Below are 23,971 nucleotides of genomic sequence, written 5' to 3'. Positions count from 1 at the left end.
AAGCAGATTACTGGAGGCGAATGAAGGACACCGCGAGCTCGCCGCGCTTCCCGAGGAGGAGATTTGGCTCCAAAATAGGACGCTAAGCCGCCTTTCAGCCTCGCGCGTTATTTTATTATTACCTCGGCTGCGCGCGCGCGCGCGCAGGAGAGCGGGCGCCAGGCGGTGCTGGCCGGGGCAGGCTCCGACTGGGCGCTCCCCCAGGAAGGGAAGCAGCCGAGAAACCGAGTGTAGCTGCTGCAGCTGCAAATATGGAAGAGCCCGAGGAGCCGTGCAAGGAAGGAAAGGAAGGAAGCAAGCGCTTTTTAATCAGGGCCCAGCTTTTCCTTGGTTTCCATGACAGTTATTAGGTAACAGAGAAATTGAATTGTCTCCCACAATGCTCTGGAGAGAGGAAGGGGGTGGGGAAGAGGTTGGTCCAGTGACAAAGCAGTGGAGTTCTGTCTCGCAGTAACTCGCCTCAGTGAGAATTTCAAACTCCCCGGATTATGTCTTTTTTTGGCCGCTTTTCTCCTGTGCCCTGGTAGGTTAACCGGGAGGGGGTGGGGGTATTTTGGGTGGGAAAGACCTGGGGCCTCCCCCCACCCCAAAACCTGGTTTCACAAACCACACACGCGCACACTTAAAAAAAAAACAAATTAAAACAATCTGGCAACGCACGGATATGAACAATTATACAGGTGGGCTACTCAGAGGGAGCGAAGCTTGAAGGCGTCCAATCAGGCTCTGGCAACCTGCAGCCCTGTCAAAATGCCTCTCCAACGGATCTCTGTCGTCCCAGCGCGGGAGACTGCCAGCAATGGGAGAAGTTCAATGGGCAAAAACAAAGAGAAGAACAAGGAAGTCGAGGTAAGACGAGGCAGGTTTGGTTCGATAGAGCAATGGGCAAATACTGTTTGAAATGGGAGGGAGGGGAAATCCCTGTTTGCTCAGCGAGAGGAATTAGGTTGGAGAACAGCTGCACACATGGTTGCAGTATGCTGAAATGCAGTCTTTGTGAATGCCTTACATGCAGGCTTCTCCAATGCATCTCCGTATTATTGGAGGAATAGGCGCTCGGTGCATGTCATCGGGATGCTGCTAAAAGAGGATGGCGATTGTCAGTTCTGTTTGTGGCTCTTAAAAAGGAACTCCTTGTAGGAGGGTGTGTGGGGAGGAAGGTATATGGTCCACTGACTGCAGACAATGGGCATTTTTCCTTCTGTACTTTCAGATGGCATGCGAAAAGGCATGAGGGTATCTTGTTCATGCGGAGGGGGGAGTGTTACAAAAGGGAATGACAGAGAAAGATCCCTTGCTATATGGAAAAGCAAATAAAATAGCAATACCAGCAGCCCGCTAAGTGTAGATATAAATCTTTCTGAAATATGGACAACAAAGTCTATCACTTACTCTTCATTTCATGTAAAATCCATCTGTTTTGTTCTCATTCCATTGTTCCCTGTCTGGTATGGAAGAAAAGGTTTAGTAGAAAGAAACTACACTATTACAACTGAACAGGAAATTCTAGGATCTTAGGTATTCATGCCTATACTGCTGAAGCACACTGTCACCATCAAGGGCATTATTGTTCTTAAGTCTTCAGAAGTATTTTTGTGGCAGAGATATTAGGTTACCTTGGAAAAGTACATTTTCGCAGATGACTTTTTTGCTTAAAGGTTTTGATGGTGTATGGAAAATGAATGCTGAGCTGGTTGCATCCTTTTAGAAATGTTGCCTGGTAAACATGCCCGATTAACTGTTCACAGGCATTTTCAGTTATTTGTTAACTGTGACTTGAAAGAAAACAAATGGGATTATTTTAAGGGTTGATTGGGGGAAATTTAATGTATTTCCCAGTGGTGCTTTACTATAACTCTTTTTCGTAGTTTATATGACCTCTTTCAATTCCAGATATCAAAATCTCATGCATTTGCAATTTGCTTAGTAGTTTAAAATATCAGTAGATTTATTGACCCTTGGCTGAGATCCTCCTTTAGCCTGGCAGTTGGCTTGTAACTAATGCAGTGGTTATTACTCTCTCATTTTCAGGTACAAACATCCTCTAATGTAGTCCTACTCAAGCAATAAAATTATATTTTTCCAAATGGACTTGGCTCACTGGTGTTATCAAACATGCTGCTAACACTAAGTATTAGAATAGAGTTTTCTTTGCTGAGAATCAGTTTAAAGCGAAAGTGATTCAAAGAAAGAAACCATAGGCATGAAAATGGGAAAAGTATAATTATGAGTTAACTGCATAATTCTCACTTATGTAAGCAACACATTAGTCTTATATCCACAATCTGTGTATTAGGGTGAGGCAACTAGCTGTTGTCCAGAACTCATTATGTAACCCCTCCCCACTCCCAAATGAAAGCTTTAATGGTGTGTTTTGTGTATGTGTACACTCCATTTTGGAAGGATTTTTATATGAAGTGCTAAGTAGGATTTAATCTGGGATGCCTGAGTTGCTTACTGAATGCATTGTATTTTAAGACCTCATGGGGGCTGGATAGAAGCAGTATTCAAGAGGATTCAGAAAACAATGTAAACTTAACGGAGGTACTAGCTCCATTCTGTAGGAAAACACAATTTTGATTAAACATGTCAATAAAAACGTATCTGGCAAGGCTATCTTCTGTGTAGAATCTCTCATGTGTTCAGTTGTTCACTCACTTCACACCTCCTTCAAAGAAAACAAAACTCCCAACATGACATTATTAATCAATAATAATGAGCATAATCTGGTAGGTTTGTGTGCAGGTGTCTGGAAATCATTGTGTAGTCAAGAACAGAGCCTGTTCTAAGGATGTGCAGCCTAGATTAGCAATGTACCTAAGTGAGTTGTTCCAGGAGGGTATGTTGAGGGAGAATATGCAATTTTGCATAGTACCAACTTTGTTTTACATGTCTAATAAATATTCAGTCCCTTATTTTGACAGTTGTCAGAGTTTGTTCCCCTGCCCCACCTGCCAAAAGATCCCTTGTTCATACCCTCAAGCAAGGTGTGGATCTCTATTATCGAAGTTGGTAAACTGGAACTCCTTCCACTCTCCATGCTGTACAGACTCAGGGTCAGTTTAGCAGATCAAATCAGTAATGGAGTCTAGTGTCCTATCACTGTTTCTTCTGTGGAAGTATAAGGCTGGATGACACATTCTTGCAATTTAACTGTTTATGGGATGTTGAAACAAACAAATGCTACTTATTGCTAGGTTATTAGTATGCTATGCATGTCAAATTTTCTTTTAATAAGTTAGTTGAGGCTGAGAAACTGTGATTTGTCTGAATCTTTCCTCTAAAATCCTTGCAAGACTGGCAGGACTTGAGTCTGGCCATTCTTTTGCCAGACAGGCATTTTTTCTTGCTCCATGATGTCTATTTACCTCTGCCACATCAAAGGACTCCAACTTGACTGGGGAAGAGCACTAATTTTTCACCAATGGAAATGATCTCATAGTTACTAGTTCTCCTCTTCAGTATTTCTGTCATATATATATATATATATATGGAATGGAATTGCTGTATTTCAGTTCTGAATAGTGGAAGTTGGATGCTAGGTTTCTGACCTGTAGTGGGTAAAATGGGGAAACTTAATCCATTAGTTCAGTGTTTTTTAAACTTTCTTCCTTGAGGGAATCCTTTCTGTTGTCTTCTGAGGAACCCCTGCAGATTAAATAAGGTTTGGGGGCATGTTCTAGGCCAGGGGTAGGCAACATGGTGCTCATGGGCACAAATGTGCCCCCAGACATCTTTCTTGGCACCCACCAAGGTGCCCTACCCCTCCCAATTTTTTTAAATTAACACATTAAATTAATTCTGTTGGTGTTGAAAAGTGTGGGTTCAAAGGAATTGTTTAGTGTGTTGGGGTTCAGACCCAGTTTCAGCCTTGTACTCAGTCTTTTGGGAGAGGTACTTTTCCTTTGTGATTAGCCACACCTTCCATGGCAGCTGTTTTGTGGTGGTGCCCATGGCAGTTTCTCAAATTGCCACATATGTCTACAAGCCCCCAAAGGTTCCCTACCCCTTTTCTAGGCCCTAGAATCTAGGGCATATACTCAATTCCCACAGAGTGCTGGCAAGGCCTTCCGAGTCTCCTGCAAACTGAGAGTGAGGCCTACAAAATGTCCAGTACTTTCTCTGCAGGACAAGATTGATCTTGATTGGGCAAGGTGTCTTTTAAGAAAATTTGGCTGCCACTACTGATCTTTTCATTGCAGAACTTCAGATAAGCCCCCATGAAACTATGGGACATGGTTTGAAAACCACTGCACTAGCTTCCCATCTGAGCAAGATATGTTTCATAATACCTAGTTTACTAAGGCACAGAACAAGATAATTTAAAGTGCAATCCTCTACATATTTACTTAGAAGCAAGCCTCACTGTGTTCAGTGGTGGTCACTCCCAGAAAAGTATTCATAGGATTGCAGTCTTAGACTGCAATGCCAAATTCTAGCTGTCATTTGTTTTTTCAATTTAAAATTATTTTTAGGTTGTCTTTAAAGGTGGAACCCTCCCAAGGTGGTGTACACAGTAAAAGAATGCCAAGCAGTAACAATCCATAAAAGCAGCTATTAAATAAAACCAGCAGTTAAAAAATATGATTAAGAAAAGGCTGATGAGAACAAATGGGGCTTCAGAGCTTTTCTGAAGACCTTCAAAGAAGGGACCTGACAACCCCCCAGTGGCAGTTCATTCCAGAGGTCCTCTCTGCTGTACTCACCACCCTAACTGCCCTTGGCAATGAGCAAGTGAGAAGGGTCTCTGTTGATGACCCCAGAGTGTGATCGTGCAGGGTCATCATGGTATGGGTGAAGGCAGTCCTTCAAGGAAGTTCAGCCGAAATAATTTAAAGTACTGATTTTAACCTTTAAACCCTTAAGTTGGCCTTGGAAACACACTGGCAACCAGTGCAACTGGCACAGTATTGGTGTCACATGAGTCAAGCACTCAGCCCCCACCAATAGCCCCATGGCCATATTCTGTACCAGCTGAAGTTTCCAAACTGCAGCCCAATGTAGAGTGCCTTACAATAGTCTGCCCAGACCCTGAATAAGGGTCAAAGTAAATGTTCTGCTAACGACACACAGCACAGCTTCCTTACTTGAGTGTAAGCTCAGTGTGGCCCCTATTTGGGTTGGGCCCATGGTGATTTTTTTTGGGGGGGGGGTTTAAGCTTCCCCTGTGAAATTCCACTCCCCTACAGGGGTGGGTGGGGGTGTTAAAAAAAAGAAGAAAAATGTCTCCATGGATTCCAATAAAGATGGTTTTTTTTCTTTCTTTAACCCCTCATGGTGGGGGGTGGAATTTTGAGATGGAAACAGGAGTGAGGAAAACTTAAATCCCCTCTCCTGAATTGCCATGGTCTTGATCTGAATTGGGGTGGTGTGTGCTTACACTCAAGAAAGGAAGCCAATCACACATAGAATCATAAGGTTGGAAGGGGCCAAACAGACCATCGAGTCCAACCCCCTGCTCAGTGCAGGAAGCCTGATTCCCAGGTGGTCTCCCATACAAGTACTAACCAGGGCTGACCCTGCTTAGCTTCTGAGATCAGATCTTCTACACAAGATTTAGTAGAACACTTAGTTTGGCCCCAAGCAGCCCCATGTAGAGTCCCTTACAGTAGTCTGGCTTGGGTGTCTCCAGAGCATGAATAACCAAGGCAAGATCAGTCCTCTCCAGATAGGTCTTAACTGGCATATCAACTTAAGCTGTAGAAAGTACTCCTGGCTAGCTTCACCTGAGCTGCCTCAGTTAGGAAGTCCAGGAGCACTTCTGGACTGTGCATTTGGTCTTTTAGGAGGAGTGCACCCCATCTAAAACCCAACATTTTCCTCTATTCAGTCTGGGTGATTTCCCTACTCACAGTACCACCATCTTGTCTTGATTAAGTCTCAGCTTGTTTTTCCTTATCAATCTCAAAAATCCTTACAGATACTGGTTAAACAATTCTACAGTTTTCCTAAGATTGCTAGATGGAAACAAGAGGCATAACTGAGCGTCATCTGTATATTGATGGCATTTCATCCTAAGCCTCTAAATGACTTCCCCCAGATGTTTCATGTAGATATTGAAAAGTAAGGCTGACAAGGTAGAACCCTGTAGCACCCCACAGGCCAATGGGGTAGAGCAGAAGTCCCCAAGCACCACAACCTGAGACAGTTCATCCAAAAAAACACAGAACCACAGTAATAATGTTCCTCCTATGCCCAACCCAGATAAATGATCCAGAAGGATACCATGATCAATTATATTGAAAGCCACTGAGAAGTCCAAGAGAATCATTAGGGTTACATTCCTCTCATCCATTCCCCAGCATAGGGTGACCAAGGCTGTTTTCATCCCTAATCTAGTCCTGAACCCAGTTTGGAATGGACCCAAATAATCAGCATAATCTGTTACTACCTGCAGTTGAGAAGACACCACGAACTCCACAACACCTTGCCCAAGAATTGCAAATTTGACACTGGGTGGCAATTATCAGAAACCATTGGATCTAAATTAGGTTTCGTATAGTGGCTTCACCATTAAGCTAGTGGGAAGCAGTAGTAGTGGAATCTACTTAAAAGTATATGGTTCACAGGGAGTGGTTTGCATTGACAAATTCTTCCCTGCAATTATGTACTTTGATATATAATAATATGGAGATAAACTTTTGTGAACCCAGTTCTACATGTGGAGAGCTGACTGGCTATTACAGTGATTGCAGTTGCATTTTTTCCCAAGATCAAAAATGGCTGACCAGCTCCTCAAGTTCATGCTAGCATTTCTCCACATGGCCATGTACCCACATACACAACTATGTGGAGGAATTTGGCAGTGCAACCCAGCTCACTGACACTGTGTATCTACCATCTGTTATACAGAGTATAATAGATAGCTATAGCTCTTCATGCTGTGTGTTAGTGAGGACAGTAGCAGTAGGCAGCAGAATATTAGTGTTTTGCTATAAAGTTGAGGTCTATCAGAGCTTGTGCAGTATAGTGGCCAGTGATGTGGATGGAACATTTTTCAGTGCTTTATTTTTCTGTGGAAAACTTCCAGTTTCATAAGTTCATTAGTAACCATGAATGGATGCCAAATGCAAATACAGTATTAGGTAAGCTTGGAAGTTTCAACATTGTAATTGTTTTTCAGGTGATTATTTCTAGCAAGTATGAGAGAGAATACATGTGTGTCATTAGAATACATATATGTCTTAATGTGAAATGGTACTAGCAAGTAGTGAATGATAGTGAAACTGAAGATGCCCCAACAATCTCAGTGGAAGAGAGTTGAACTCTGTTGAAATAGATGAGTGATTGTCAGCAAGGAACGCACAGTTCTTTGGGTTGCTAAAATTAATTAGTGTGTCAACAGTTTTTAATAGCTTTGGTTTCTTTCTTAAATTTAAACATTATAAGGGAAGTAGGTGCTATTGTCTTTAAAATGTTACAAGTATTATAATAACTGTCTATGTAATATAACTTAACCATATTAAGTGTGCTTGAATTCACCCACTCACCTCAAATATGTCAGGTCAAATACTTGGGATGTATTGGGACAAAAATTAACATGGAAGACTTTGTGTACTAAATAAAGTAAAGTAAATGTGTTAAATTAGATCACTTATTGAGACAATCTGAAAAGTTTCTGATGCAACTTATTCTATGCGAATTAGCCTAATTTGCATAGGAAAATTTTCTGGAACATTTTATACAGTGATATAATGATGTGAAGCACTTTAAGTGTTCTGAAACACTACATAAATGGTAAGAATTAATTACTATGTTGTGTTACATGCCTATCTCCTTACAATCTTATTATGCCTGTTTGACATGATAAACTTGTATGACAGGGATGGGCAAGTTGGTGGTGCCACTGGGTTGTATCCAACATTATGCTAGTGAAAAAAGTACAAGAGTTGGCAGTGGTCTGTTAGTGGTTGCACAATTGTTAGTGGAACAGCTAGAACAACTACAGCAAGCAACATGTAGCTTAATTAAATGATGGTGATTAAATGATGCTTAAATGATAAATGATGATGATCTCCTCAGCAGCTTGTACAAGAGCTTGTAGAATGGCTGGTGCAACAACTAGTACAAAGGTTTGTGGAATGGGTTGTGCAATGGCTTGCACATTGGGTCGTGCAAGCAGAATCAAAGTACCGAATTTGACACTTGTGCAAGGATGAAAATAGAGTTTTTGCAAGTGGTTAATACTTTATGCTAGTGAAATGACACACATCTGGAGGGTCACAAGTTGCCCACCCCTGCTGTAAGCCATAGCGTATTTTTGGCTGGAGTTAATATAAGGACGGATTAATTGCTGCTCTTACTTCAGTTTAATTCCTGGCTGCAGATATTTCTTATTTGCTGTTTTGCTTAATAATGAGATTATGTAAATGGAAGTAATTGTAGACTGAGCACTTCCAGGTTTCTTACAAAGAGTTAATGATAGAAGTACAATTTACCAATTCAAGTAGCAGCACAATCTGCTAATCCAAATAGTGTATTGACGATGGTTTGAAAAGTACAGATTTAAGAGTTGTTGCTGTTACTAGTTCTAAAGCTATACATGCCTTATCAATACCCAACAAGCCTCCTTTCTCAAAACTGAAGTTGTTTTTTTTGGATCTGGCGAGAAGCATGTGTCTTGATACTTCTAGAAGTTCTTTGCTGTCATTGAGGAAAGTGTTAAGATAGTCTGTGTTTGGACTTCAATGACCTAAAATGGAGTTGACCAAATTTGTTTCAGTCCTGGAGTTTAAAACCAAAACTTGCAATTTAGTTATGCTTTAACATTAGAGTTGTGCTTCATACCAGCAACGAAAAGAAAAGGGGCTATTAAAAAATTGAAGCACAAAAGTAAGTCTACCTGGTATACCAAAGTTAAAATGGCTTGCATTTAACATTTTGGGCAGGCTCTAATGGGGCCCTTGTGCAGGTGACCAGGTTCACCAGTTGTGGTGCACCTGTGGCCCATATCACTGGTGGCCGCGATATAGTGCATCTGGGGGCAAGCCTGAAATGAGCAGAAACGCTCATTTCTGGAAGGGGCAGGTTGTGCCCCTTCCAGAAATGAGCGTTTCCACTTGTTTCGAGGCTTGCCCCCAGAAGCGCTATATCACAGCCGCCAGTGGTATGGGCTGTGTGCGTGCTGGGGCTGGCTGCGTGCACACTGGGATTGGAGGACCTGGCTGCCTGCATAAGGGCACAATTGGATCCTGCCCTTTGTTCTCCACCATGCTTGTCTTTGGGATATAATTTTTTTTAAAAAAATACATCAGTAAGTTACTTTAAGACAGTCCTTTGCACATGACCCAAGAATACATCTCATTGAACTCAGTGAGAATTGTTCTGCTAAATTCTTAATAAAATAACTTAAATCTAACAGTGTTCTCTGTGCCTCAAGAAGTGTTGCAAAACAGTCACCTAGCATGAACAAACAGAAGTGACTAAAGTTCTGTTGAATACAGATGACAAGTCAAATCCCTTCTCAGTGATGAAGCTCAGTGGATGGCCTTGGTCAAGTCACTGGGTACTTCCAGATGGAGGGCTCCTAGTGCCATCGCTCAGAAGGCATTGCGGAGCTATTCTGTCTTTTTCTCAACAGATTTTCTGTGGTAAGAGAAAAGATGGAAGAAAAGGTGGGAAAACACAGGAGGGTGACGAGTGGAAGATGATAACATCTGGCCCCATATAAAATTCTGTGAGTGAGGCAGGGCAATGGCAGGATAAAAGCCTTGTCTGCAAGCACCTTGTCTGGAAGTCTTTCAGTCTATTTGACCTCATAAGGTTACTGTAAGGTACAGTGGGAAGGGAAGAGCCATGTGCACCACCTTGAGCTCCTTGAAGATTCAAGTATGATAAACATGACATGTGAAGTCCAATTTGTATTTCTGTTAAAGTAATTGGAAGGGTCTGTATAGTTTACAAATGTACTAAAATGTTGTTTGTTCATTGAAAACCTTAGCTTTTCAAACCAGAAGCATTAAAACACTATAGCTTTCTTTCTAAATAGTTCTTTGAGATTATATTGATTTTTAAACTTCGAGTACAAGAGTAATTTCAGTACATTGGACAGCAGCCAAGGTTCATTGTGCAATTGCATAGCTGTATTTTTGCACTTAACATTTAATATTTGAAGCTTCTGAAGGGTTAAGGATTTTGTATGCTTCTCTTTCTCAAAGCAATAGGAATCTAAATGCAAAATGATTGGGGGAAGGAATGACACTGCCATTTTGCAATGTTAATTAAAATGATTTGCATGGAGTCATTCATGGAAATGGCATTATCACAGAAGAATTTGGAGAACGTTTTTTTGAGACAAGGAATTAGAAGAAAAAGGGGCCAGTGATCAGTTGGTCACTGATTTGAATTTGATATTCCCCATCAAATGTGTCAGAGGCTGCTCAATCCTTTCTGATAATTGTAGCGAATATGAGGGGCTCTTATAGAAGTCCATTAAGCTGTTCAGCAGTACCAGTTTCCTCGAAGGGATATTCCCATCCATGCCCCTCTGAAGAGGTTGGATAGACTTCAGATAACTTTTCAAACTGGATTTTTGGTCTTGAGCTTCAGCTGATCTGCAAGTTGTTTGCTCTCATCTTCAAGTTTTCATGCTTTTGATCCTCAAATCTAGGATCAGCAGCTCCTTGCTTCACCCTACTGTCATGTCTTTATGTCTTTAATTCAATTGATTAATTTGCCTCCAAACTTCCAATACCATAATATCCTTTAAGCAAAGGATCATAAGAATATAACAGGTGAAATTTTTTGTTAGCTGTTATTAGATCAGCTAGTTGTTTCAAGGTATTACAGTTGTTTGTGCCTAGCAGTAGCTGTGCCAGTTGTTCATGTGTAGTTTCATTGCAGCTGATTCCCTCTCTGGAGTATAATGGTGCATGTTATTGGCTGACTCCTTTGTATAAAGACTCCTTATAGACTTCAGCATTGGTGATTGATATGGTGAAAAAAGTCTGTGCACCATATGGAAGCAGCTAAAGATTTAGTTGTAATATTTGTAACATGTAATATTTGCCCAGTAAAAAAAGGAGGGACCATCCTATGGAGTGAGAACACTCTTGGCAGAAGCTTGGTGTATAACCAAGATTTTACTATCTTGCGGGGCGGGGGCGGGGGGAGGCAGAGATTCATTGGCAAATAGCTTCACAGTGGGTGCTTCTCAGATGTTGAAGTAGAAATTAGTTATAGTAACTTTGTATCCTGGTGGTTATATGAGAAACAAAAATGGTAGTGACCTAAATGTAATTCTCAGAGTGATTTTCAGTTTGGAATCAGAGTGTGTATGTGTGTGATCTAGTCCAGCATCCGGTTTCAAAGAGTGGTCAGTCAGATGTAGGGTGACAACTTAAGCATCACCAAAAAGAGGATACCAATTTGCATAACATTTGCATATGCAGATTGATAAGTATAGGTACAAATAATTTCTATTAGAAATAATAACTATAATTTAAATAGAAATACAATACATCTCACCATAGTGGAGAAGACTGACTGGGTGACCTGTGTTATGGGGAAAAGTCAGGCGGTGCTAATAAAATACCTGCCATTATGTTGCAGTATTTTATGTGGCAAATATTTCAGTCTTATTAGGTCATTGGCCCCTGTTACTAAGAACTCTATAGAAGTGATGCTGCACATAGAAATGGCAGGGAAAGGGAAAGTTAAAGAAAGAATCATCGCAGAGTGATTAAGGTTTGACTTTTAAGGTTTCATGTAGGTAAGGACTCGAGCGTGTAGCTTTAGCACTTCTTTATCTGAACCTTCTGTACTCAATGGGGATTGCAAAATATCTCCCTCCCTGAGGATCCATTTTTAAGAAGTCATCATAGGTATTTTTAAAGCACTCTGAAGTTCTCAAATAGCAGTGCAAAGTGTTGTTATAAGGTGACATATGTTTATTAGTTTAAGGTGAAGAAGATTCTGCACAGAAATAAGGGATGATAATGGAAGACGTTTCCCCCCACTCTTTTGTTCACCCTTTAAAAAAGAAAAGGTTAATAATATACATGTATACTCAAACAAGTTGTCTTCATATATTTTGCTTCATTATACAAGTGCATTTACAGCAAACAATTTTATTTTTTCCTTTTATATAGCCCTATCCTGATAACTTGAGGAAGGTTATAATAGGTTTGACAAAAATTGAGAACCTTGTAATGATCTATAGTGTCATAGGCCCAATCGCTCAGACACACACTCTGGCATTCTGACACAGGACACCCCAAATCAGTGAAACTTTTTTATTGTTGCAGATCCCACAGTAAAAGCTTAATGGTTAAACTCTCTAGAAATCATATAGCTGATGGTAATTAGCTATAGGTTCCAGGTAATTTTAGAACAGGCAAAAGCTAATAGCTATAACCATGTCAGAGATCTGTACAACTTGGTTTCTCTGCTGCAATCTCTATGGCTCAGAATACAGGGCAAGGGGTTCAAAAGATTCCTGGCATAATTCATCCTAGGCAATCCAAGACAAGGATTTCCAAATGCAGGGCAAGGGGCTGAGAAGATTCCTGGGGTAATCCATCCCAGGAAAAACAAGACAAGGTTGTAGAAAAAGATCTAAACAAATCCACACATGCAGAGATTTAGTCCAACACTGAAATCTTTGTTGGAACCTCCACACTACACCGGTCAAGGCCTATCAAATCCAACAGTCAAAACATAGGTTCAAGAGTAAGTCCAGAGTAATCCCACACATGCAGAGGTTTCGATGACCATAGCTTCCACTTTGGTATATCCATGCGACATGGGTCCAGGCATAGAAAAGTCCAAGAGTCAGGATCAGTCCAAGCCAGCTGGCAGCTCTGGGCTATTGATGATGAAGATACATAATCCATAGCAAAGAAGAATTCAAGGTCTATTTAAAGTATAGCAGTACTTTTCATGGCAGGTTCTTAACGATACAAAATTCAAAGAGACAAGATTCCAAATTGGATGGCGAGTCCATGTGAAGACTGCCTTAAAAGGCTCAGATGGTAGTAACTTCAAACAGAGAAGATTTTGGGGTGTAAATATGAGAATGTTCCTAGCAAAGACTCCCAGCCTTGGCATCTGCTTAAAAGTGAAGGTGTGAAGTGAACTGACAAGGGATTTTACCCATCAATGAGGCCACTGCCCAAACAGGGCATCTCCATTATGCCCTTTGGGGGTGATATTTCCACCTGTGTAACACCTCTGAACACCCCCCCCCCCTTTTGTTAGGTTCTCACGGAGAGGCTGCCAGCTTCCTTCCCTGTCAAGGACAAAGCTAGCAGCTGGACAGGAGTAACTTAAGTCCTGCCTGCTTTCCTCTGAGAACACTGCCAGAGATGAGCTCCCACTGATTCTGACATTCCACCAGCTGAGTAGGCCCAAACCCTTCTGGACCACTTCTGATCAGATTCTGGCTATACACTATAAGGCCCACTGTAATGCTGGGGCTGGGCCACAACATATAGCAATTACGCCAAGGCAAGAAAATGAGAATTCAAAGTATCACAGCTAGCCCTCTCACTGAATAAATGCCACACTTCACCATTTCTTCTAGTCTTTATCATACAGTATTTTATTTATACTCAATAACTGATTCCTGAGTGCAAAAATACACACAAATAGCAACATGTGTGAATTGTGGCAATGCACATACAAGTTGTGGCCTGGTAAAGAATTTTGACAGCCAAGTCACAATTTCAAAACATACTAATCGCTTCATAAATTACACAGTGTTTTGTACTTGGGAATCATTTGACAAATTTAGGGAGGAAATAAAGATGATGGCACAGCATCAGCACAAACAGAACAGTCTGATTGTGCTTCTAAGTGATGCTTGTGTTCTCAAGAGTGTCCAAACTGAAGCTTCTGTTTGTCCAGTTTTGCTGGATCAGTTTCAGTGAATGCTATCCAAGGCCAAAATCACTTGTATCAGCCATGCTGAAAATATCACTAGAAGAAGAGAAAAAGACTGAAGGAAACTGTAGTTTGACCTCTATTGAAAGATCCTTCTTTGGACCCTCGTGATCTGAATAATTATAGTTTAATCTCCAATTTGCCTTTTGAGATAAGGTGATCAAACAGGCAGTGCTGGGACTGGCCCACGTTTTCTTGGAGAGCATGGATTTTCTGGCTTCAAGCAAGGTTTGAAAGAAACTGATTGTTGCTCTGCACAATGATATTTAGTTATACAGGGGGGATTTAGCTCTTCTCATTTTTCTGGGCCTCTCAGCAGCATTTGTCATGATAAATAATCACATCTTCTTGAATTGCCTAAGTCAGTTGGGAATTAGGTCCATGGCATTGCAGTTGGTCCCAATTCATTTTAAAGCTGTATTTTTCTGGCCTTTTTCATTGCAAAATCTTGAATTATTTCCCCAAGGTCCGTTTATCTTGCATGTTCACCCTCAATAAATAAAGTAGTTGGTGGCTTTAACCGTTGTTGCATCACAGTAGAACACATGCAGTTTTTGATGAGTGCTAGCTTGAAACGTCTTTCAGATTCTGTCACAATCACTTGCAGTGTGCAAAAAACCTGTATAGCTATGCATGCTTAGTTGAAAATGAGTTATAGGCCCCCTCTCACCCCTTAAATCTCCCTTAGTAAGATATGTGGGGATAGTTCATATTGTTTTCCAAAACTAGACTTCTTCTTTTTTTATATGCAGCATTTCACAAGGGAACTTTTTAGAAAAAGCTGTACAATATTTGTGAAGAGGACATCACGTATATTTTGGGCCTGTAAATCCTGACTGTAATCCAGCACTGGCTCCCACTGTCCCAAAGAACATTGCCCCTGATTATTATTGTGCTTTATCCCTCCCTCCTGCGAATGCACAAGGCATTTTGGGACTGGTAGTTCCTGAGAGAATATGTCACATGGGGAAGCACACATTTATAGTCATGCCATGCAGTAGGGGTTGTAGGGTGGGTACGAAGCCACTCGTCACGCTGAGCTTGGATGACACGCCAACCCATGCTGCAGTGTGAGTAATTATGTAAACAATGGGTGCACGACATGCATGGGGGGGGGGGAGAAGCCCCAGTGGCTTCTTTTCATCCAAATATCCCAAGTGCTATCGTCCGAATACCCCAAGTATTCACTGAGGTATATATACCTTGATTACCATGCATTTCCTTTCCTTGCTCCTCTTGCCTTATTTTTTTTCTCCTTCCTCCTTTGAATGATCTGTCATTGGTTTGCCTTATCTTTCTGTTTTCTGTACTTTGGCCTGCTGTTTTCTATTCTCTGGTTCTAGTCCTGAGTTTGCATATTTTTAGTTTCCCGTGGACTTGATCAGCAATATGTACTTGGCATGATTGTTGAATCTCCTTATCCCCCTATCTTTAGGGACTCTTGTGTCTTATGCTTGTTCTCTGAAGTCTCTTCTCCACCCCCAGTCTGCATCCACAAAGATGTCTGTACCTTGGGTAGCTCTTTGATTCTTCTTTGCAGCACTTCCAATGCAGTGAATTTTATAGATCAGTTTTGAGCCATCTGGAAAATGATTTGCCTCTGTCATTCCACTGATATATAGGAGTATCTTAGATTCTCTCTCTCTCTCCAATTCAAGTTTACACACACTGCAACAACAACAAAATCCTTTTCATTTCATGTTTCTTTTGGCTCAAAGTTAAAAACAAGACAGATGATTACACTAAAAATGTTAATTATCTGCAGTGGTGTAAAATTATGCACAGCATACAAACAGAGACCTTCCAAATTCTAGCTCCCTCATAAAGTGTAAGAGCCACAGTGTGTATTTATAAATTAAGAATTCATCACTGTTGTATAATTTGTTATTAACCATTTAAAAAACTATCATGAACTGTAATGCTTTACATTTGAAGTTACTGGGGGGAGGTGTTTAAAGTAATCAGTGCTGCCTTATGTAATTGTCTAAACAGTTCATTCAAACTTTCTCCCCCTCCTAAATTATGCAAGCGCTCCTAAATTATGCAAGCTCTCCTAAACGCTACACCGCAATCCTTTCTCCAAATAGCTTGCCTTTATGAGTAGTTCCAATGATGTACATAATGTGCACATGTATATTTTTTTCCTACAAGGGCATATAGAAACGGAGATGGGGGAAAGCAATTTTGGGTGGGAAAATGTCATGTTGTAAAAGGGTTTGCTGCACCTACATATCCACACCATGGTGCTGGTCCTTTTGCAAAATGTTTAAAGAGATATGGGGATGAATTCATGCATCTCTGTTGTCATTGCTAGTTTGGTCCCTAGTTTCTTATCTTTAATTAGCAGCGTTGGAACTGAGAGGCTGATGCTGTGTTTCCAGCCATTTTGCTAGTATACTTGAAATGTAACAGTATGGAAGAAGGGGTACAATCTTTCCTCTATCTGATGAAAAGGATGCAAAGTAATACATGAGACTGATAACCATATATATGATTTCCAGTTCTATGCAAAATTTCACAATAGGAGAACTAATTTTTTTTTACAGTCTTGGGTCATGATATTCTGTGAATCAACATCAACTTTTTCCAAAGACAGTGGGCAGAAACAGTTCAGGTACTGCAGAAAAGTTTGCCATGTCTTTGTTTCAGAGACAATACTTCACCACCAATTGTCAAGTACCCATTAGGCAAGAACACTGAAGTATTTTGGAAACAAGGAAAAGAGATGATGCAAGTGAAAATACAAGCAGGGAGGGACAAAGTACAAGAGTGCTCCTATTCTCAAATTACACCCACTAGATAGTGGGATAGAAAACCCCTTCTGCTGTAGGAGCACAACACTAATAGAAAATTAACTCTGCACACACCAGTAAGGCTATGTAAAACACCACCTGGGAGTATAATCCCATATATCAAGACATGTGGCCACATATCTGTGTCCCATGTCTAGAAAACTAGCAGCAGAAAAGTTGGAATTTTTGTGACAGGGCCCTTTGGATAAAGGGAGCATTTTGCACAAACCCCTCAAAACAAAAAATAACCAGTGAATGAGACTTGTCAGAATCCTTACTTGAATTTGCCCACTCAACCAAAACCTCAACTCCACTTCTGCAACTGGTGCTGCAAGTACAAGGTATCCCAAACAGGTATGCTAGGAAAGGGTCCTCCACTTCCCTTGAAACTCCCTTGCTTGCAATACTGGGGAAAATATGCAATGACATGACAACCCTTATTTACTCAGTGGGTGGTACCAGTGTCCTGCAGGACACAGGGAACATGGAGTAAGTATTCACTTTGTAGAAAGGGCCTCCTGTTGACTTCCCCACACCCAACAAATACAGGTAAGTCCCCATCATGCACTGGTGAAGTCAGTGAGGAACATAACCACCTTTGTTGCTGAACATCAAACATTCCACTATACCTATTACTGCTGCTGGCCAAAATCTCATCAGTCATTTTTTCTTGCAAGATAAGAAACTGGGCACATGGAGCTGAACATACAGACAGTGGAAACAGAGTTCCAGCCCAAGTGATAATGTATTTGTAGGGTAGGGTATATAGCTAAATAATAACACCTTACAGTGGATGGATGAATTTTGTGTTATTCAACAGGTGAAGCTGTTGCTTCACAGGTGAAGTTGTTCCTCAACAGGTGGGGCTCCAAACAGTCATTATGAGACTGACCTAGGCATGAGTAGGAGCTAGGCTGAGACTTACAGATCATAGTCCCTGGACCTCTGTATTGCAGTTACTATCCATTTTTCATCTCCATCCCCATGGTTCTCTTGTCTCCCCAGAGGTAAACAGCAGCCATTCAATATGCACAGAGGCTAGGTTGTTCACAGTCCATGGTTCAACAGTGCCATGCAGACCAGCAGCAAGGCCTACAGGAGCAGCAGCAGCAGTGACAAATGGAAAGCCAGCTGTGCCTCTGTGGAATTCCCATCTTTGTCCTCCTAGGGCTCCCGTGTCTTTCCAGACAGACAGTAATGTTACAGTTGCAGTCCTATCCAGCCTCGACATAGTGATGGGGAAAGCTGTCCCTGTGGCTTCTTTCTTGGTTATGTATTTTTCAGAAGCACAGGGCTCCTGCAGGACCCAAAGAAGTTGGCAACCCTGTTCCTCTGTGATTCTGTCAGAACTCATTTCATAACAGATACTGCCGAATAAAATCTGAATCTGTTTCATCTGTGTCTCCGTTCTCACTGCATTTTCTCTCCTGCCTCCACACCTGCTGAGACCTATTACTAACTTCAAATGTTGCTATGATGGGACACTCAGTCACACTGGAAAGGGAAGGGATGGGTTCTTCCCCACCGTACTTTACTAGGGCTGTCAGTTTGCATCTTGCCTATAACTTGATGTGATGGTTTTAGCAGCTCAATGTCCTGACTTTTTTTCCCCTCTCATCACCTTTTTCTATATTTGGGGATTGAATTCATTTATGCTTCATCTGTACTGTTCCACTGAGCTACACGGAGGCCTGTCTGCCTGATGGTACTAGGCTATATGGCTGGGAGCCCTCCAATGCATGGCATTGGGTGGGGATATTTTGGGCTTGGAGTCTGCATAGGCTCAGTTTTATTTTTGTCTGCTCCTAGGGCTGTTGGTGTTTTGTTTTTTGGTAATGGAACATGAGGCTTGGGTTCTGATACTGATACCTATGACTTTTCCCCTCAGAAGTTATTATTGCCAGTAGGATCCTCAAAAGGTAGGGTGTGTTTTATGGCCACCTTCACATCTCTCCATTGTAGACCTCTTGTCCCCATTGGTTTTGCCCGGCATTGACTTTTCGCTCTGGGAAGCTCACACTGTTGCCTGTTGTCCGCTTGCTGTTGTAATCTCTACTTTCTCTAAGCAGGTCTCCAACCTGCAGTGATACCATGGAGTTGTTAAACCATTGCTGTGCCTTTTGTACATGACTAATGTACCAATGATCAACTCATATACCGTGAAATCCAAGATTTCACTAAAATGTGCTTGTTTCTAGGAAGCCAAAACACTCATTTAAAACCAGTGCTGCCTTACTTCCAGTGAGCATAACTGCTTGTGCCATTAATTCATAGGGATTTATATTCTCTGTGGTCTACTTAAAATTGAAAAGCTTTTCAAGCAGCAAAACTTGAATCATGAATCTAGTTATGCTGTCATATTTAAAAGACATCTAAAAATGCATACTCTCAGGCAATACAAACCAACACTGATTAACTGGACAGAAAGTTAATGCTATCAAGTTGAAGCCCTTTGTGTTTTTTAAATAAGAAATTTGCCCAGAAACTGCCACTGCTGGATCAAAGTTGCTTATAAACATGGCAAAGCAAAAGCAGATTCTACTTCAGTGGTGAGAACTGTTACACTGAACTGCAGAAAAGCTTTGAGTTTGCACCTACTTTTTGATGTGTGCATGGATCACAGTCCGTCATTTTGAAGAACTGAACCCTGTTGTAGTTTATTTTAGAAAGAAAATATCTGTACTATTAATTTAAAGGAAGAACCAAAAACCTAATAGAGCAAATGATATGACATAGCAAATGGATAGGTTTCTATGATGTCTGCTACATCTGTCTATTTGTATTATAACATGGTTGTTTCCCCGACCACTTTCTGGAATTGTATTGCATTTCATGATTAGTTTTAATTGTTATCTGTCTGGAGTGGTGCATATCCCAGAACAGTGGAATATAAATTTTAATATAAATAAATAGTGAAGATGCTTGACATTTCAGAAGTCACAGGTAAAAAAGTAATATAAATGAAATAAGCTTTAATTTGAGTTAGTCACACATAGACATTAATATCTTATTCTGTACTGGTACCCTTCCTAAGCTTTGAAATGTAATCTCTTGCTTTATTAGTTTCCATTTATTGGCTTGGTTGTTTCTTCATTTAATCATCCATCATATGAGGCAAGATCACCTGATTACCAACTTTCAGCATTGGTGCTATAAGATTACCAAGATACAGAGTTGCTTTAAGAAACAGCAAAATAACAACAAACGGAATGAATACCAACGGACATAATGGAGAAATGACAGAATATTGAAGTTCCAGAGATCAAACTAATGAGCATTCTATAACACATATTGTAATTCTTGAAAGTGATTTTTTTTTAAAAAAATGTCTAAACACACAGTTTCAAAGTTGGAGTGATTCACTGAATTTAAAATTCACTTTGACTGTTTCTGCCTTAGAGGAAAGAAACGAGTGAATGAGCTGGTAGACAAAAATATTTCAAAAGAACTCACTGCTCTTGCAGAAAACAGGAAAATGTGTTTAGTTTTGCAGCCTAGAATTCCACGCACACATACACAACAATATTTTCTCTCCATTGCTATTTTTTGCCACAACCATGGCTTCATTACTGTGACTACAATAAACAAGCAAGTATTTCATAGTATAGTATCCTATTGTACTTGTGCATGAGTGGGACCTACTGCTTGCACAATGGGGCTTTTGCAGTTCTAAAAATAACCCAGAACAGGGCAAGTCAGCAGAGATCTCAGAAGGGAGCTCCACTGACCTGTCCCAATCCTGAAATGAGTATTTCTGCTCATCTCAGGTTATTTTTAGAACCGTGTAAGACCTGTTGTGCAAGCGGTGGGTCCCATGAGCGCAATGGAACCAGTGAAAATGGAGTTGCCCCATTGGATACTGTCAGTAGAATAGATTCTTAAAAGTGGGGATGAACTGCTTTGATATGTGTTTTTCCAATAAGAAGGCCCAGTAAAGTATTCATACTTCAGTGTATTGATACCCTTCAAGGGTCAGACCTACTATATTTATTCTCATTTGTTTAATTGGACCTGATCTGTTTTTCCTTGTAAATTTTCAGTTACCCACTGCTTCAGTAAGGCTGCCCAACTCTTTTTCTTGGCAGCACTTCTGTAGCTGAGAAGCAGAAATCCAAGAGGTGAAGCATTTCTGATCATTGTTATCTCCATGCTGGGAAAAACAACACCTGCTGAATTGTAGCTTGTTGTGTAGTTTTATAAGGTACATGAGTTTTACCTTAAAAAATTGGGAATCGTGATCTCTCAGCCTTTTGAACCAATGGAGTACAGATGGGACTGCCAAATGGATATTTCAGAAGTATGTTCCTTAAAGAAGTAAGTCCTAAAACTGGTATACAATTAAAGTGAGATGTTTGGGGAGAAATGAGAGCAGAACTTTCAGCAATAAATAATGAAAAGCAAAGGCCATGAAATAATTAGCTCATTACAATGTAAGAAAAATTATGCATCTTTCTGAGTCTCCTACTGTTCACATATGTTGCTTTGGTAACAGCAAGTTAATAAGGGGATATCTTATTTTCTTCTTATTCTAGTTCTAAAGTAATAATAATGGTTACAGCAGTGCTCTGATGATCCAGACAGATGTAGGACAACTTTTTATTTTACTTTACTCATGTATTTGCTTAAAGCTGCAACCTTATACTCATTTACATGGTCGTAAGCCCAGTTGTATGGGACTTACTTCTGAGCAGAGATGTATAAGTTTGCACTGTACATATATTTTACCTACTTTTGTAATAGCATATACATCATAGCAACTTACAATTCAATTATTTTGTATATATGGGTTAATAATCTTCCCCCATAAAAACTCCCACAAAATATAACTTCAATTAAAACATATTCCTTGTAGTTTAATTCCTGCTTTGAAATACAAATGCTAGTAGGTCATATGTTTTGCATAAACAAAGTCCAAAGCTCAACCTCTGGTATTTCTAGTCAAAGGATTTTAAAGAACAGAGTCAAGAAAGTTTCTGACTCCAAAAACCTGCTGCTAGACAGAGTCAATTGGTCAGAATCTGTAAGGCAGGCCTTTGTATCAGGCTAGGCGCATGGCATAGTGCAAATTATGCAGGCTGATGTTGCACCCCATGACCTTTAAGCACAGTCTGAGTCAAACCGCAGTCTCCAGTGTGGCTCCTGTGGCTGTGGGTGCCATATCATGCAGGGACAATTGTTGCAGTGCCAACTGGGTTCTCCCCTCCCTGGACTTCTTTCTCTTTATTACCATTTTTAGAGTTTGGGGGCACACTGTGAAGGGGAGCTCTGGTTGAGGTTACAGCCACCCACCATCTTAGCCTATTCCACAGAAGAGTGGTTTAAACAGAGGAGATACCTCGCTTTGGTCACATTACATTTTGTAATTTGAATGATATCTGAAAAGAGAGAGGATGGAGCTCGGTGAGAATATAAAGATACATGGTTTTACAATTGTACTACTTTAGACAGTTTTTTGGCTTTTGTTATTGTTTTTATGTTTTTATCACTTTTACTATTTTAACAGTTTTTATGTATTTTGTCGCTGTAAGCCACCTTGAGAGGGCTTCTGCCCTGAAAGGCGGCCATGAAATATTTTAAATAAATAAATAAAGACAGGGTGAGCAGTGTGTGGTGCTCCAGAAGTTTTGGCCTACAATTCTTATCTAGGGATGTATGAGAATTTTATTTCATTTTATAGATCACTCAAAAATGCCCCATTTGCAACCTCAAACGGGAGTACGTGTTCTCCAGAAATGTTCGCAAATGCCTGAGCTTGGTTCATGTCACAAAACACACATTAAAAATATGAACAATTTAAAAAATGCATAACTTAAAAGGTATTTTACAAAGCCTGCATTTGTAAAAAAAAAAATGCATGCTTTAAAATACTCATTTTCATGTTTGATTGGAGGAAAAGTGTGCACTTCAAAATGCACACATTAAGAAATGCACACTTTAAAATGCACAATTTAAACTGAATTTTTAAAGTTGTGCATTTTTATAATAAAATTCATTTTTACGCTTTAGTCATTGCGGGGATAGTGCGCACTTTTTAAAAAATGTGCACCTTTCCCATTCAAACAAACTGAAAAAAATAGGTTGTAAATGAGAATGGGAGCGAGCTAAACTGAGCTTTGGAGTAAAGTTCGGAGAATTTCAGTGAGCTCGAGCATCCCTGGTTCTCCATCCCTTTCCCATCACAAGATGAAGTGATGGCCGCCAATTTGGATGGGGATTGGACAAATTCATGGAGGATAAGGCTATCAATGGCTACTAGTCCTGATGGCTATATGCTACCTCCAGTATCAGAAGCAGTATGCCTGCGTACATCAGTTGCTGGGGAATATGGGCAGGAAGGTGTTGTTGCACTTATGTCCTGCTTGTGGGTTTCCTGTGGTCAGCTGGTTGGCCCCTGCGTAAACAGAATGCTGGATTAGATGGCCCCTTGGTCTGATTCAGCATGACTCATCTTATGTTCTCATCAGCCCTGGCCTATATAGCCAATAGTGAGGGATGATGGAAGTTGTGGTCCTCCTGATGTTTTGGCCTCCAAGTTGCCCACCTCTGACTTATTTTTTTAGTCTCTAAACTAAATAAATCTGTATGGTTTTCTGTTCCCCCCTTGACATACACCTTTGTCACTGATTCTGTTGTGCACATTTGCAGATCTGTACACTGCTGGTATTGAAGTACGTACAGAGGTTAGAGTTGAAAGGTTTATCCATTGTCTGGTGAATAAAGTGCAATTGACAGAGAGGTGATTGTGAGAGAATACACAAGAAGACAAGCAAAGGATATTGTGCATGGGTGGGTTATATTTGCTGATCCTTGAATGTTTGTTTTTAAATTAAATGATAATTTAGACATCAGTTTTGGCAAAGAGCTTGTGTGAAATCCCAGTTCTCCTGCAGCTTGTGGGAGTTTGCCAGTCAAATTAATAAAGATAGAATTTTAATAACTTTAAAATGTCCAGGATCCAACTTGGTGTTGGAATTTTATTTATCTCCTTGAGTTTCTTGCTTTTCAGACTTTGTCCAGTGAAGCTTGGAGTTCCTTGTAAGCTAATTAGGATTTCCTCAATGAGATGATCAGTAATGGGTGATTCCCTGAAAGACGCGCTATCATCCCCTGCTGATGGCTCCCCTGTAATATGTAGGCATAGGTGAATATTTGTATTTTAGGGTGTGCACTCACTTCCTGCAGGATGACGGCGATGGCTGCAGGTCAGTCCCCTGCTTGTACAGAGTGTGCACCCTAAAATACTCCCGAGAATCTTCTTCTGTAAATGTACAACTAGAATTTTCTGCTAGTTGTTGTTG

The 23,971-nt window shown here is 40.6% G+C and overlaps 1 protein-coding gene across 2 annotated transcripts in view; it reads left to right on the top strand.

Annotated features, from left to right (window-relative positions):
• Nucleotides 1–515: 515 nt before the first annotated feature.
• MARCHF1 (membrane associated ring-CH-type finger 1) overlaps nucleotides 516–23,971 on the top strand; it is a 209,733-nt gene continuing 186,277 nt past the window's right edge. Inside the window, exon 1 of one of the 2 annotated variants that reach the window (XM_084856384.1) lies at nucleotides 516–849. The gene's annotated coding sequence lies outside the window, so the exon portion shown is untranslated. The remainder of the gene's footprint in view (nucleotides 850–23,971) is intronic. The other variant, XM_084856383.1, reaches the window with a different exon arrangement.

This window comes from Heloderma suspectum, chromosome 5, assembly GCF_057233095.1.
Source record: "Heloderma suspectum isolate Gila_16-S chromosome 5, 16-S_ref, whole genome shotgun sequence".
Lineage (NCBI taxonomy): Eukaryota > Metazoa > Chordata > Lepidosauria > Squamata > Helodermatidae > Heloderma > Heloderma suspectum.
Note: the sequence above shows the minus strand (reverse complement) of the source record. Positions and strands in the feature narration are given on the sequence as shown.